Source organism: Mesoplodon bidens, assembly GCF_964165515.1.
Source record: "Mesoplodon bidens genome assembly, chromosome: 10".
NCBI classification, from domain to species: domain Eukaryota; kingdom Metazoa; phylum Chordata; class Mammalia; order Artiodactyla; family Ziphiidae; genus Mesoplodon; species Mesoplodon bidens.
In genome coordinates this window covers 45,877,792-45,890,370 of record NC_138172.1, presented here as the reverse complement: position 1 = coordinate 45,890,370, position 12,579 = coordinate 45,877,792, and the positions used below count along the sequence as shown (strand labels likewise).

Here is a 12,579-nt window from a genome sequence, read left to right as displayed (position 1 = left end):
CTCACTCCCTAAAGCAGGGTTTCTCAACCACAGCACTATTGACATTTAGGGTCAGATAATTCTTTGTTAAGGGGAGCTGTCCTGGGCATGGCAGGATGTTTAGCAGCATCCCTGGCCTCTACCCATTTAGGTGCCAGAAGTACCACCCTCTCTCTCTGTAGATGTGACATCCAAAAATGTCTCCAGATGCTGCCAGATGACCCTTGGGAGCAAAATCTCCCTTGGAAAACCACTGCCCTAAAGCAAAACTACCTACAGAACCTCACCAGCCTGTTAGCCAGGTACTGTGTCTGTTGGTGTCAACAGCAACAAGTGTGGCCTTGATTCAGTTTTCCTTTTAACTTTCTACTCAAGACTGTATAACTTGCGAATGGGTAATAGTAAAAGGACTCTTCAACCACTACTGGGCGGGCAAGCTTCTTTCCTTCCACAGTGACCAAACGGGGACAATTTCCCTTTATCCTTCCAATGGCATATGATACCTCAGTGAATGAACTTGGAGGAAAAGGCATCCCTCTAGGGCAGGGCTTCCCAGGCTTTAATGAGCATGTGAATTACCTGGAGCTCTTGCTAAAGTGCAGATTCTGATGCAGCAGGTCTGCAGTTGGGCCCAAGATTCTGCATTTCTAACAAGCTCCCACATAATAGCAACGCTGCTGGTCCCCAGACTACACTGGATGGCAAGGCTCTTCAATAGAATAGACAGATTGGGGTGGGGGGTCGATTTTACAGTGTGTGTGTATATGTGTGTGTGTGTGTGTATCTGCCTGTCTGTGTGTGTCTGGTAGAAAATTTAGAGGAAAACTATATAAGTGTGTGTGTGTGTGTGTGTGTGTGTGCGCGCTCCTCAGACCCTAACTTGGATACACACTTAAAATTTTCTAGGACATTCAGCTAATTAAAGTCAGCAGCCAATGATTTTAATTCCTGCTGTAACTGCCCCCATTATCTGAACACATCTCATCTCTCCCTTTGGTCCTTATCACGTCTCTTCCTGGCAATGATGGCACCTCTCAAGAGCCCCACAGCAAACCACCAGGCGACCTCTCAGATGTCATTCCTTGTGACAGGTGAGCTGAGGCTGGTGTCCTAGGGTTTTCCGAGACTTTATTTTTTTAAAGTTCCCTAAGGTGTTTCTAAAAAGATGATTATAGGCCTCATAAATAAACCGATCAACAGTTAACAGGTTCCTCAAAATCAGCAAGTTCAACAAGTTCAATCCAATATTCGGGGCGGGGAGAGTCCAATATTAATTTTCAAAATGAAGACGTAATAAAGGAACAGGAAATACAAACTCCACAAAGCATCATAGAAAAGTTAGGTGCAGTTAGAAACCCCTTAAACAAAGACTTGGCACATTTACCTCACAGTGCTACGAATTTCAAAAATATTTTATTCATCCCACATCACCATAAAAGCAAAAATCAATGGATGGATGGATGGATGGTCAACTAATGGCAGGCAGTTTAGCTTCATAGCTAAGAGCAGAGCTTTTGGAGTTGGGCGGCCTGAAGTTTGGTCCAGGATCCTCACTTCCCATCTCTGTGACCTTCTTAGACACCTGAGTCTTATCTACTCAATGGGGTGACTATAATACCTGCCGCATAGATGGGGCGAGGCATTAATTAATTAATGCACAGCAGAGCACTTAGCACAGCACCTGGGACAAAGTGAGTTTGCAAGAAATGTTAGTTGGGATCATCTCCATCACTCTAACTCCTTAAAAAAGGAAACAAGCCGGTACGAGCAATTAAAAAGAGAGTACAATTTTCTAAGCTGTAATTAGGGAAATGAGGTGGAAACGTCATTTATTAGCTTTTCCCAGCATAATTCATTAGAAGGCATTGAGTTCACAGTAATGAGCAGAAGTGGCAATCTGGGGCCACTTACAAATTACTGAACACAACTTACATCATAGCCGAAGACTGCATATACCCAATTGACTTTTTTTCTTTTTTTAATTTATTTTTTGGCTGCGTTGGGTCTTTGCCGCTGCGCGCGGGCTTTCTCTAGTTGCAGCGAGCGGGGGTTACTATTCGTTGTGGTGTGCGGGCTTCACATTGCTGTGGCTTCTCTTGTTGTGGAGCATGGGCTCCAGGCGCAGGGGCTTCAGTAGTTGTGGTTCGCGGGCTCTAGAGCGCAGGCTCAGTAGTTGTGGCACGTGGGCTTAGTTGCTCCACAGCATGTGGGATCTTCCCAGACCAGGGATGGAACATGTGTCCCCTGCATTGGCAGGCGGATTCTTAACCACTGCGCCACCAAGGAAGTCTCCCAATTTACTTTCTTAGAAAATGGGAAAGAAAGCAGAATGTGTATGAATAAGGAAACAGCATCATTTATGGGTGAATTTTATGGGCCTTGAGCAAGTTTTAAATTGAACCTCTATACCAAAACTGCCATGTGATAGGCTCAGAAGGAGGCAGTAATCCATCCACAACTCTGCAGAGATGGTTCCAAGGTTAAAATCCAGGTTTCTCTGCCTTCAAATCCACACTTTCCTCCAACATTCCCATGACTCGAGAGAGTTACAGCCCTTCCTTGGCCCAGGCTTACTGCAGCTGAAGAAGCACCTCCTCCTCCGATGTTCCTGGGCTCCCCCCATCACTGCCCAACCCCAGGAGGATGAGGAATCGGGACTGGTCCCAGGAGCAGTCTCAGAGAAGACCCCCTCACTCACCCTCATGTTCACACAACACTTTTTTTTTTTTTTTTGCCGTACGCAGGCCTCTCACTGTTGTGGCCTCTCCTGTTGCGGACGGACCACAGGCTCCGGACACGCAGGCTCAGCGGCCATGGCTCACGGGCCCAGCCACTCCGCGGCATGTGGGATCTTCCCAGACCAGGGCACGAACCCGTGTCCCCTGCATCGGCAGGCAGACTCTCAACCACTGCGCCACCAGGGAAGCCCCCACACAACACTATTTAAGAAGTGCTGACCGCACATCAGACAACAGCCCTTTACAGCTCACTCACTCCTCAGACCCCTGCTACCTAATACCCCCTCATTGGGCAGACAAGGAAAGGGGGCTCAGGAAGTTGAAGTCACTTGACCAGGATCACTCAGCAAAACCCAAGAGCAACTGAATCCAAACCGGGCACCAACCACCTCCAAAGCCTTTTCTGTCTATAATTGAGAAAACAGGCCTGGGCTCTAAGCAGCGGCGGCCGGAGCGCTGGGGCGGGCCGCTCTGCTTTCCCAGTGCCTCCCGCCGCGCCGCCGCCTCCTGCTGGGCCAGCTGCCGGCTTCTCCTCCCCAGAGGGCCCTCAGCCCGCGCGCCAGCCGGCTCCGGCTCCGTTAAGGCGACCCGCAGTCCCAGCGTCGTGATTAGTGATGATGCACCAGGTTATGACCTAGATTTATTCTGTAGACCTAATCAGTATGCTGAGGATTTGGAAAAGGTGTTTATTCCTCATGGACTAATTATGGACAGGACGGAACGGCTGGCTCGAGATGTGATGAAGGAGACCGGAGGCCATCACATCGTGGCCCTCTGTGTGCTCAAGGGGGGCTATAAATTCTTTGCTGACCTGCTGGATTACATCAAATGAACAGAAATAGTGATAGATCTGGACCTATGACTGCAGATTTCATCAGACTGAAGAGCTACTGTAATGACCAGTCAACAGGTGACATAAAAGTAATTGGTGGAGATGATCTCTCAACTTTAACTGGGAAGAATGTCTTGACTGTTGATGATATAATTGACACTGGCAAAACAATGCAAACCTTGCTTTCCTTGGTCAAGCAGCATAATCCAAAGGTGGTCAAGGTTGCAAGCTTGCTGGTGAAAAGGACCCCTCGAAGTGTTGGATATAGACCAGACTTTGTTGGATTTGAAATCCCAGACAAGTTTGTTGTAGGATATGCCCTTGACTATAATGAATACTTCAGGGATTTGAATCATGTTTGTGTCATTAGCGAAACTGGAAAAGCAAAATACAAACCCTAAGATGAGAGTTCAAGTTGAGTTTGGAAACTTCTGGAGTCCCACTGAAATCACCAGGAAAATTATCAAATGTTCTAGTTCTGTGGCCAGCTGCTTAGTAGAGCTTACTGAATGTATCCTCTAAGAATTTCATCCGTTTTGTATTTTAGAAAGGTCAGTTGCCGCATTCCCGAACTCTGTATTTGCACTATGAGCCTACAGACTGTCAGTTCCCCTTGGGTGAATGAAAAATCGCTTAAACCACACCACTATTTAATGAAAATACTGAAATTGTATCTGTAAGAAACATTGGAAGAGAAGAATATATTAGTTTTTTAATTGGTATTTTAATTTTTATATATTCAGGAAAGAACAGAAGCGATTGAATATTGTTAATTATACCACGGTGCGTTTAGAAAAGAAGCAGTCAGTTTTATATAAGGGACAGCATTTAGAGGTATCGTTATGTCAGATAAACCATATGTTCTGGAATTATTTTAGTACGTTTCAGTAGTATTAACTGTATTTTCCCGTTTGTTCAGATTATTTCTGGAGAATCTTTGTCAACAGTTCCTTTTAAATACAGGTCAAGGAGTTCTAAAAACCTACCACTTTTTGAAGTCTTCAATGTAAAAATCCTTAAACTAAAGGCTGTCTCTTTAAAAGAAAAAAAAACTATTGAGAAAACGTGCGAGGAGTATTCACAAATAAAATTTGAAAGAAAAAAAAAGAAGGGATAGAATTAAAGGAGATAACTCAAGTTGGCATCGCACAGAGAAGACAAATTGAAAAGATATTTTTAAGAACGATATTAAAAATGATCAGGAGAGTAAGAGTTAAGTTAAAATTACCAATGTGTCTTTTATGATATTAAAAAAAATTCTATAGGCATACCTCAGAGATCCTGCGTTTTTGGTTCCAGACCACTGCTTTCATAAACCAAATATCGCAATATAGCAAGTCACATGAAATTTTTGGTTTCAAAGTGCATATAAAAGTTATGTTTATACTATACTGTAGTCTATTAAGTGTGCAATAGCACTATGTCTTAAAAATATGTACATACCTTAATTTAAAAATAACTTATTGCTAAAAAAAATGCTAACCATCATCTGAGCCTTTAGCAAGTGGTAATCTTTTGGCAACAGTAACATCAAAGATCACTCATCACAGGCTTCCCTGGTGGCGCAGTGGTTGAGAGTCCACCTGCCGATGCAGGGGACACGGGTTCGTGTCCCGGTCCAGGAAGATCCCACGTGCCGCGGAGCGGCTGGGCCCGTGAACCATGGCCGCTGAGCCTGCGTGTCCGGAGCCTGTGCTCCACAACGGGAGAGGCCACAACAGTGAGAGGCCAGCGTACAGCAAAAAAAAAAAAAAAAAAAAAAAGATCACTCGTCACATCACCATAACAAATATAATAATAATTTAAACTTTTGAAATATTGAGAGATTTATCAAAATGTGACACAGACACACAAAGCGAGCAAATTGCTGTTGGAAAAATGGTGCTGACAGATTTGTTCGTTAAAAAACCTTCAATTTGTAAAAAATGCAGTAATCTGCAAAGCACAATAAAACGAGGTAGGCCTGTATTGCCAGCTCTGTCAAGAAAGCGGCCCAACTAGGACACTATTCCACCCATCCCCAGCACATCAACATTCTGGTGCCCAGATATGGGTTAAATCTTAACAGGGCTCCTTGGAGAGTTGCTGATTCCACGTCTTTCGGCAGGAAAATTCAAGACAGGCCTGCAGTAGCGTGTTGCACAAAAGCAAAAGACCACTCCAGAAGGTCTGGGGTAGAAGTGATAAGGCATAGGAGCCTGCTTAAAAGGACATCAATCAGCCAGCTTGTGATAATTCAAACATCAAAAAGAAAAGATAGCTAATAACAGTTCAAGGAAACGGGTTGAGTCTGTAAAGGCCATGAATATCAATGAATATGAAAATAAAAAGGGCAACCAAGTGAACAAGGCAACTGATATACTGCCTTAGGGAAAGGGGAAAATAATAAGGGAGACATTTTAAATCCATCTTAAGAAGTAGGGGAGGGCGGGTGTGTATGACTGTTCTGTTTCTGGCACTCATATCTTTTATAAAGCACTGTACGAACATTTCTCTAAGTAGGGTGGCTATGAATAAGCCAACCACATATGGAATGAGGAGGTAGGTAAAAGAATAGAAAAACTTCATGTTGTGGCCACAACTACCCCCAGGTAGGAGGAGGATCAGATCCTGGGCTGCAAAGTTAGTTATATATTGTCTTTTGTAAGCATTTAAGAAACTCTAATAGGTTTGGTCTGCAAAGTTAAGAAGACTCTAATTAAATAAACTTGTAACCAAAGTTAAATGTGTAAAAGAATTTAATAAAATTTCTGAGTTTCTAATTATTAGTTGTGTGAACACGTAAGTATTCGTATACACATACACAATTTAATAGACTCATATGCATATATATATACATATAAGAATTTTAAAGTTATTCAATACATTTTAAAAATGACTAAATGCTAACACTTTTGGATTAAATTACTACTGATGCAGTTATGAGTCTGCAGATAACTGCAAATTAAGATGAGTTTCTGATCTTAATTTTTTAAAACACTGCCACTACCAGCCACTGAGCTCCTGTGGCAGAAGGCAGGCTGCTAACGAACAGCTTGCTGTCAACTACCCCCTCCCAAACCATCCCCACCTCATTTCAAGCACAGGAAAAGCAGGCACCCATCCCACCTCCAGGGAGAAGGTGGGGACAGCACAAAGGCAGGAGACGGCGGCACCCAAGAGAGACCTACAGACTCAAGTGCACCCCAGCCTGGATGCAGTCCTCATTAAAATCACTCATACATCTGAGAAGGATACAGAGAAGAAACAAGAGTTCGGATACGTTGCATGGTTCCAAGTTTGCTTCCTGCTGCCTGGGAGGGCTGCACAGGGCATCTCACGCCTGGGACCAGCAGGTCATGTAGCAGACGTCACAGGTTTCAAAACACAAACCAGAAGCTCAGAACACAAACCGTACCTCAGAACCACTACGGCCTGAGCCCATCGCCCAGGAGGGGCGGATGGGCCACAAGCTGAGCTATCATGTCAACTTCCCACCTGAGTCCGTTCCAACTTTGTCTAACGGTCAATCTGTACAGAATTGCTTGCCAAGCATTTTTGTTCTCAAAAGAAAAAGCAAAGATAAATCAGCATTGGAATCTGGAATGAAGAGAACGAGTGAGAAAGCTGGCAGGTGGCAGGTGACAAAGTAGGCTTAAGGGTCACAGGGTAACCTGCTCACTGGGATAAGTAGCTGGCTGCCCTGCTCACCAGACACTGTGCCCAGGGCTCCTGGTCCCGGTCAGCACCCTGCATAGATGTGGCTGCTTTGGACCTTCAGAGATAAGCTCCTTCAATTCTCCCGGACGCCTGGCGCCCAGGCCCATGCCTGGAGGGGAATGGCGGGGAGGCGGCGCCTTGACCGTGTGTCGCTGACATGTGGGGAGTGATGGTGCAGCCAGAGCTTCTCTGCCTCCACCTTTGACCCTGCAGACCTCTGTGTAGCTAAAAGCAATGAAAATGGGCCCAAGGAAGAGCCCGCTCACATGAGGAGCGAGCAAGAGAGGAGAGAAGGCACAATTCCAGGGCTCACTGAGGTCCTCACCTGGAAACAAAATTGCCTGAGGTCTTGAGAGCAGCAGAAAGGACACAACCAGTACGCGGGCGTTTACATGAGAGAAACTCACTGGCAACTATTTATAAATATATTATAATGTATACATTTTAGTATTATTTTTGTTAGCAAATGATAACGAAATGTTTTCTCTGGCTATTAGTTCCCTTCTCCATCCCCTGTACAACCTCCCCTGACTCCCATCTTTTATCTTTCCTTCCTTCTTTCAACCCCACCTACCACAATGTTTGTCAGTGCTCCACATGGCACCCCTCCCGCAAACACACACACACACACACACACACACACCCCGTGTTTTCTCTTAGGTCACCATCTCATATAACTTTTGACCCCTCCCTTTAGAAGGTCAGCATTGTGTGTTATTTATCCCTTTAATTTGCACAGGCTCAGTGCATATTGTGGTGCCTTTATTTTTGTTTCACTTACGATTTTAGTTAGATGAAGGCAATCTTTGGAAGGGGGCAAGAAACAAAATGATCTTTCTGTTCTATACGTTGTTTTTAATTTTGCTTTGTTTTTACAAAAAAAGATAAAAAAGGAGAAAAACTTGTTTTTTAATTTGAAGAAGATGCCTTTCCATTTTCTCTTATTTAAGAAGCACTTATTAAGTACCTATTTAATACAAGGCACTGGGCTGAGGACTCTGGCCTATTCAAACATGAAGTGGACATGGGCTGTACAATAATGGTTGGACTAGATCAACGGTCTTTGGTTTTTTTGCCATTGTTTAAATTAAATTTTACAAAATTAAAATGGGACGGGGAGCTGGTTTAACATGCAGGTTCCCAGACCCCATTCACTCCTCCCACACAAGCAAGGTAGACAACTCAGTACAGGATGCCAACAGAGGGCCTCAAGGGCATCGTGTGTTGGCCCAACCTGGTGCAAAGTCCCTGGTTAGATAATGAAAGAAAATCAATAATCAGATGTCTTTGCTTCCTTAGCCAGAGAACCTCAGCTGAAACTCAAACAAGTCAAGCTCATGAAAGATCACAGGTACATACCAGGCACTCAATAAATACTTGTTGACTGACTCATTAATAATACTTTACAGCAAAAGCAAACAGTGAGATGATATCTTGAAACTCTTATTTGCTTCATAACCTTCTCTTCTTAGGAAAAGGATTGTTCCAGATAAACTCAGAGGTGAAGTTGTCAGCAGATCATTTGCGCTTGAGACAGAGAGAGGTTTCTTCTCTCGTCCAATGCTCCTTAACCAAAAAGTTAACAAAAAGCACAGCCCTTAGAAAAGGAATCAGAAGGAGCCATAACTACCTACATACCAACACAGCAACCCTCATGGCTGGTGTCCACTGAATGTTATGAGACTAGAAAAATCTACAGCACACAGAGTCATCTCCACTTGAATTCAGGGAAGCATAACCTATAGACCACAAGACGCAGGGCCAAAAATCACAGGGAAGAAGGAAACCTCATCTTGAAATTAAGCTACATCAGGCTAAGTTTCATTTGGGACAGTGACCTTGAGTGAAAGAAAATGAATTTTGAATATGTCGGACACATTTTTATAAATAAATAAGCTACTGACATATTCTAAAGCTGAGGGTTTGCTTTTTTCACGTTTACTAAATGTGTTTTATTCCTAAACTAGAATTTTTTTCTTATTTAGTTTCTCTGAGAGAATGGCTAATTATGACATAAAGTGAGACCAGACAACCTAGGTTTGAAACTCAGCACCCCACCTTACTAGCTGTGTGATTTGGGGCAAGCTCCTTAACTTCCCTGAGCCTCAGTATCCTCACCTGTAGAATACGGGTAGCAAGACTATTTTATTCAGAGGTCACTGTGAGAATTAAATGAGATACTTGTAAAGCATTAAAAATAGTGCCTGGGGACTTCCTTGGTGGCGCAGTGGTTATGAATCCTCCTGCCAATGCAGGGGACAGGGGTTCGAGCCCTGGTCCGGGAAGATCCCACATGCCGCGGAGCAACTAAGCCCGTGTGCCACAACTACTGAGCCTGTGCTCTAGAGCCCGCAACCCACAACTACTGAGCCCACACACCACAACTATTGAAGCCCGCGCGCCGACAGCCCGTGCTCCGCAACAAGAGAAGCCACCACAACGAGAAGCCCGCGTGCAGCAACAAAGACCCAACACAGCCAAAAATAAATAAGTAAAATAAAACAGTGCCTGGCACACAGTAAGACTATCCTTTCTTCCTGTTGCACCATCGAATCCTAAATGCTCCATATTTATGGGTACATTTGCTGTGTGGGTCATTTTCATTTTCTGTGTTTCTCAGACTCAACCGGAGTGAAAATCCACTTGACTGTTGAAATTTGTCTGAAAAGGTCATTCTACCACCTGGTAAAGGTAGAAACCCCAAAGCTTTCTTGCCTCTTCTTAACAAGCCAGGTGAGGGCCAGATTTAAAAGGCAAAGCATTGTTTCGCTCCTCTGGGGGATGACATGTAGGAAAGGGAGATGAGTTTTATCCCACCCAAGGTGTCCACTCTGATCTGTGTAGCAATGGTGTAGGTGACCCTCTTGTCCAATGGTTCTCACCTGGAGGAGCGTATCAGAACCCCCTGGGAAACCACTTACCCTGATTCCCAAAGAGAACCACTGCCCTGATTGATGCAGAAAATAAATCTAAAATGAAAGGAAGGTTTACGTTGTCTTCCCACACACCTCACAACTGATTTAATACACTGGTGAGTCACAGTGGTGTGAACCATGGCGTGTCCTGGGTTACACGTGTTAACAAACAGATGAAATCCAAAAAGGACACCAGGTACAGAACAGGGCTCCTAACCTCTAACCTCTGCTTCCACTGACCCCTGGGCCAGTCTGGCAAGGCTCACAGACCCCTCCTCAGAAGAAAGATTTAGAGACATAAAATAAAATACAAAGGACTACATAGGAAACCAATTGTATCTCAATGCAGTTATTAAAACTTCAAAAAGAAGTCTGCAATACAAGTGCCTCTTTATCAATGCACATTAAATAAGATCAGCACATCTAATAATGAATGTAACTTCAAAGCAGTGATGAGTAAACACCTTATTTCTTCTGTATCTGCTTCTTCTGTAGCATGACATGAAAATATCTGTGATTTCTACTGGTGACAAAGTCACAGGCCCTGGTAATACCACTGTGCTTTGTTTTTTCTATGTTCATAATGAAAGCAAATGCTGCACTTCAGTTAGAAGTTCATGAAATTAAGGATGTATTTTTTTTTCCTTTACAAGTTAACAGAACTCCAATTTCTCTCTACAGACCCTTTGGGGGTCCCAGGACCTCAGTTTGAAAGCCCTGCTCTAGAGGGCGCTGCATTTAAGTTAAGAGTTAATGCTCGATCATTCATTTAATTGATATTTAGCAAATACCCACTTTGCTCTAAGCGCAGGTACCACAGAAGAAAATACAGAATTAAGGTTAGACTTGAAGGCAACCATGCTCTAAGAAATTTCGGAATCTCTGCTCAATGTTTATTTTGGTTTTCTAATTTTATTATAATTTGTGTTATGCACTGCCAAATCCACCAGGATTTTTTTTTTCTCTCTCTCCTTTAAATATATCACTAGAAGCAAAACAAACAAACAAATAATAACAAGCCACAATGTCTGTTCAAGTATACTGTTAAAAGGATTTTAGAAGTTATAGATCAGTGTTATGGAATAAATACTATGAGCCCTCCACACCTCAATTTCCTTGATAATAAAATCAGCCTGGCCCAAACTGTAGACATTTTACAGGGATGAGATGAGCCAATTCATATGAAAGGTCTCTGACAACAGTGAAGTATTATCCTTGGGTGGTGTTCCAATCATACTGTGAATGTAAGTGATTAATCAGTGTGTGCGTGAGGGACCCGGGAGCCTCCCTCATCAGAAATGGCCAAGCGGAGTCCTGCAGAATCATAGGAGGGTCTGTTAAGGAAGAGTAAGTAACACACAGGGATTTCTGGAAAAATAACTCTGCTGTGAATTCTACTGTGAAGCAGTCTGGAGAAACCAAATACGAAACCTACCAGGGAGGTCACCCAGGACGCAGTTTTCCACAGAATACCACATCTCCCTGGGCATACAGATACCGTGAGTAAACAAAAGTGACTTGTAATGAGCCTCCTCTAGGCTACAAGATACACCGGAAGTTCTGAAGCATCAACCTGACCATTAGTTCAAGTCTAATGTGCTTCATATCTGCCCTCATGTAGATTATTCTATTTTTACTCCTATCAAAACTGATGGTCTGCAGTGCTCACAAAGAGACTGTAGGGTTTGCACGAAGTATAAAAACACAGGCCAATTTAAACAAAATTCCTTCCTTACTAATATCTAATAGAGAAAATGTGAAAATAGCCCAGTTACGTGCTAAAGAAGAAACTTACAAGTTCGACTTGTTTATTATTAATGATTTCACAAATTCAAGAGTATTGGAGATTGGTTTGTATTAGCAAAAATAATTACAGAAAATTTTACAGATGCACAATAAGCTGGGTTTTTTTTTCTTTTTTTCCCCACTTTTATTTATTTATTTATTTATTTTGAATAAGTCGGTTTTGAACCAAGTTACCTCTAAGTAGAAGCAGGACTGTTGTACTTTTTTTTTTGTTTAAGGTGACACAATGCTACATGGGTATGTAAATGATGTCACTTTGAAAGTGACATCACTAATTTAGACTAGGTTCAAATTAACTTGAATTTTAAGTCAGGAGGGTCAAAACAAAAGAGAACTGGTCTTACCAATCTCACAGGGCTGCCATGAATTTCTAAAGAGAAAAATTACATCAAAATTACATCTTGAGTGAACCTCAGAAATATCATTGTGTTGTAAATCAACTACACCTCAATCTAAAAAAAAAAGCAATATCACTGGTATGAATATTTTTAATTATCATATATTTTTCAAACCTGCAAAATCAAGTTTCACATCCTTGTCATCACAAACACACTGAAAGAAGCCCCACCTAGTGTACTGCTCACCCTACTAGGTGTCAGCTCTGCAGCCC

General features: G+C 42.9%; 1 protein-coding gene and 1 pseudogene across 11 annotated transcripts in view; one reads left to right on the top strand and one right to left on the bottom strand.

Annotated features, from left to right (window-relative positions):
• The window catches only part of TRAK1 (trafficking kinesin protein 1), a 106,614-nt gene that overhangs the window by 65,411 nt on the left and 28,624 nt on the right, over window positions 1-12,579 (bottom strand). The gene's annotated exons all lie outside the window — the stretch shown is intronic.
• On the top strand, window positions 3,085-4,106 carry LOC308623789 (hypoxanthine-guanine phosphoribosyltransferase-like; annotated as a pseudogene). Its single transcript has one exon. The product of its transcript is annotated as a hypoxanthine-guanine phosphoribosyltransferase-like (transcript).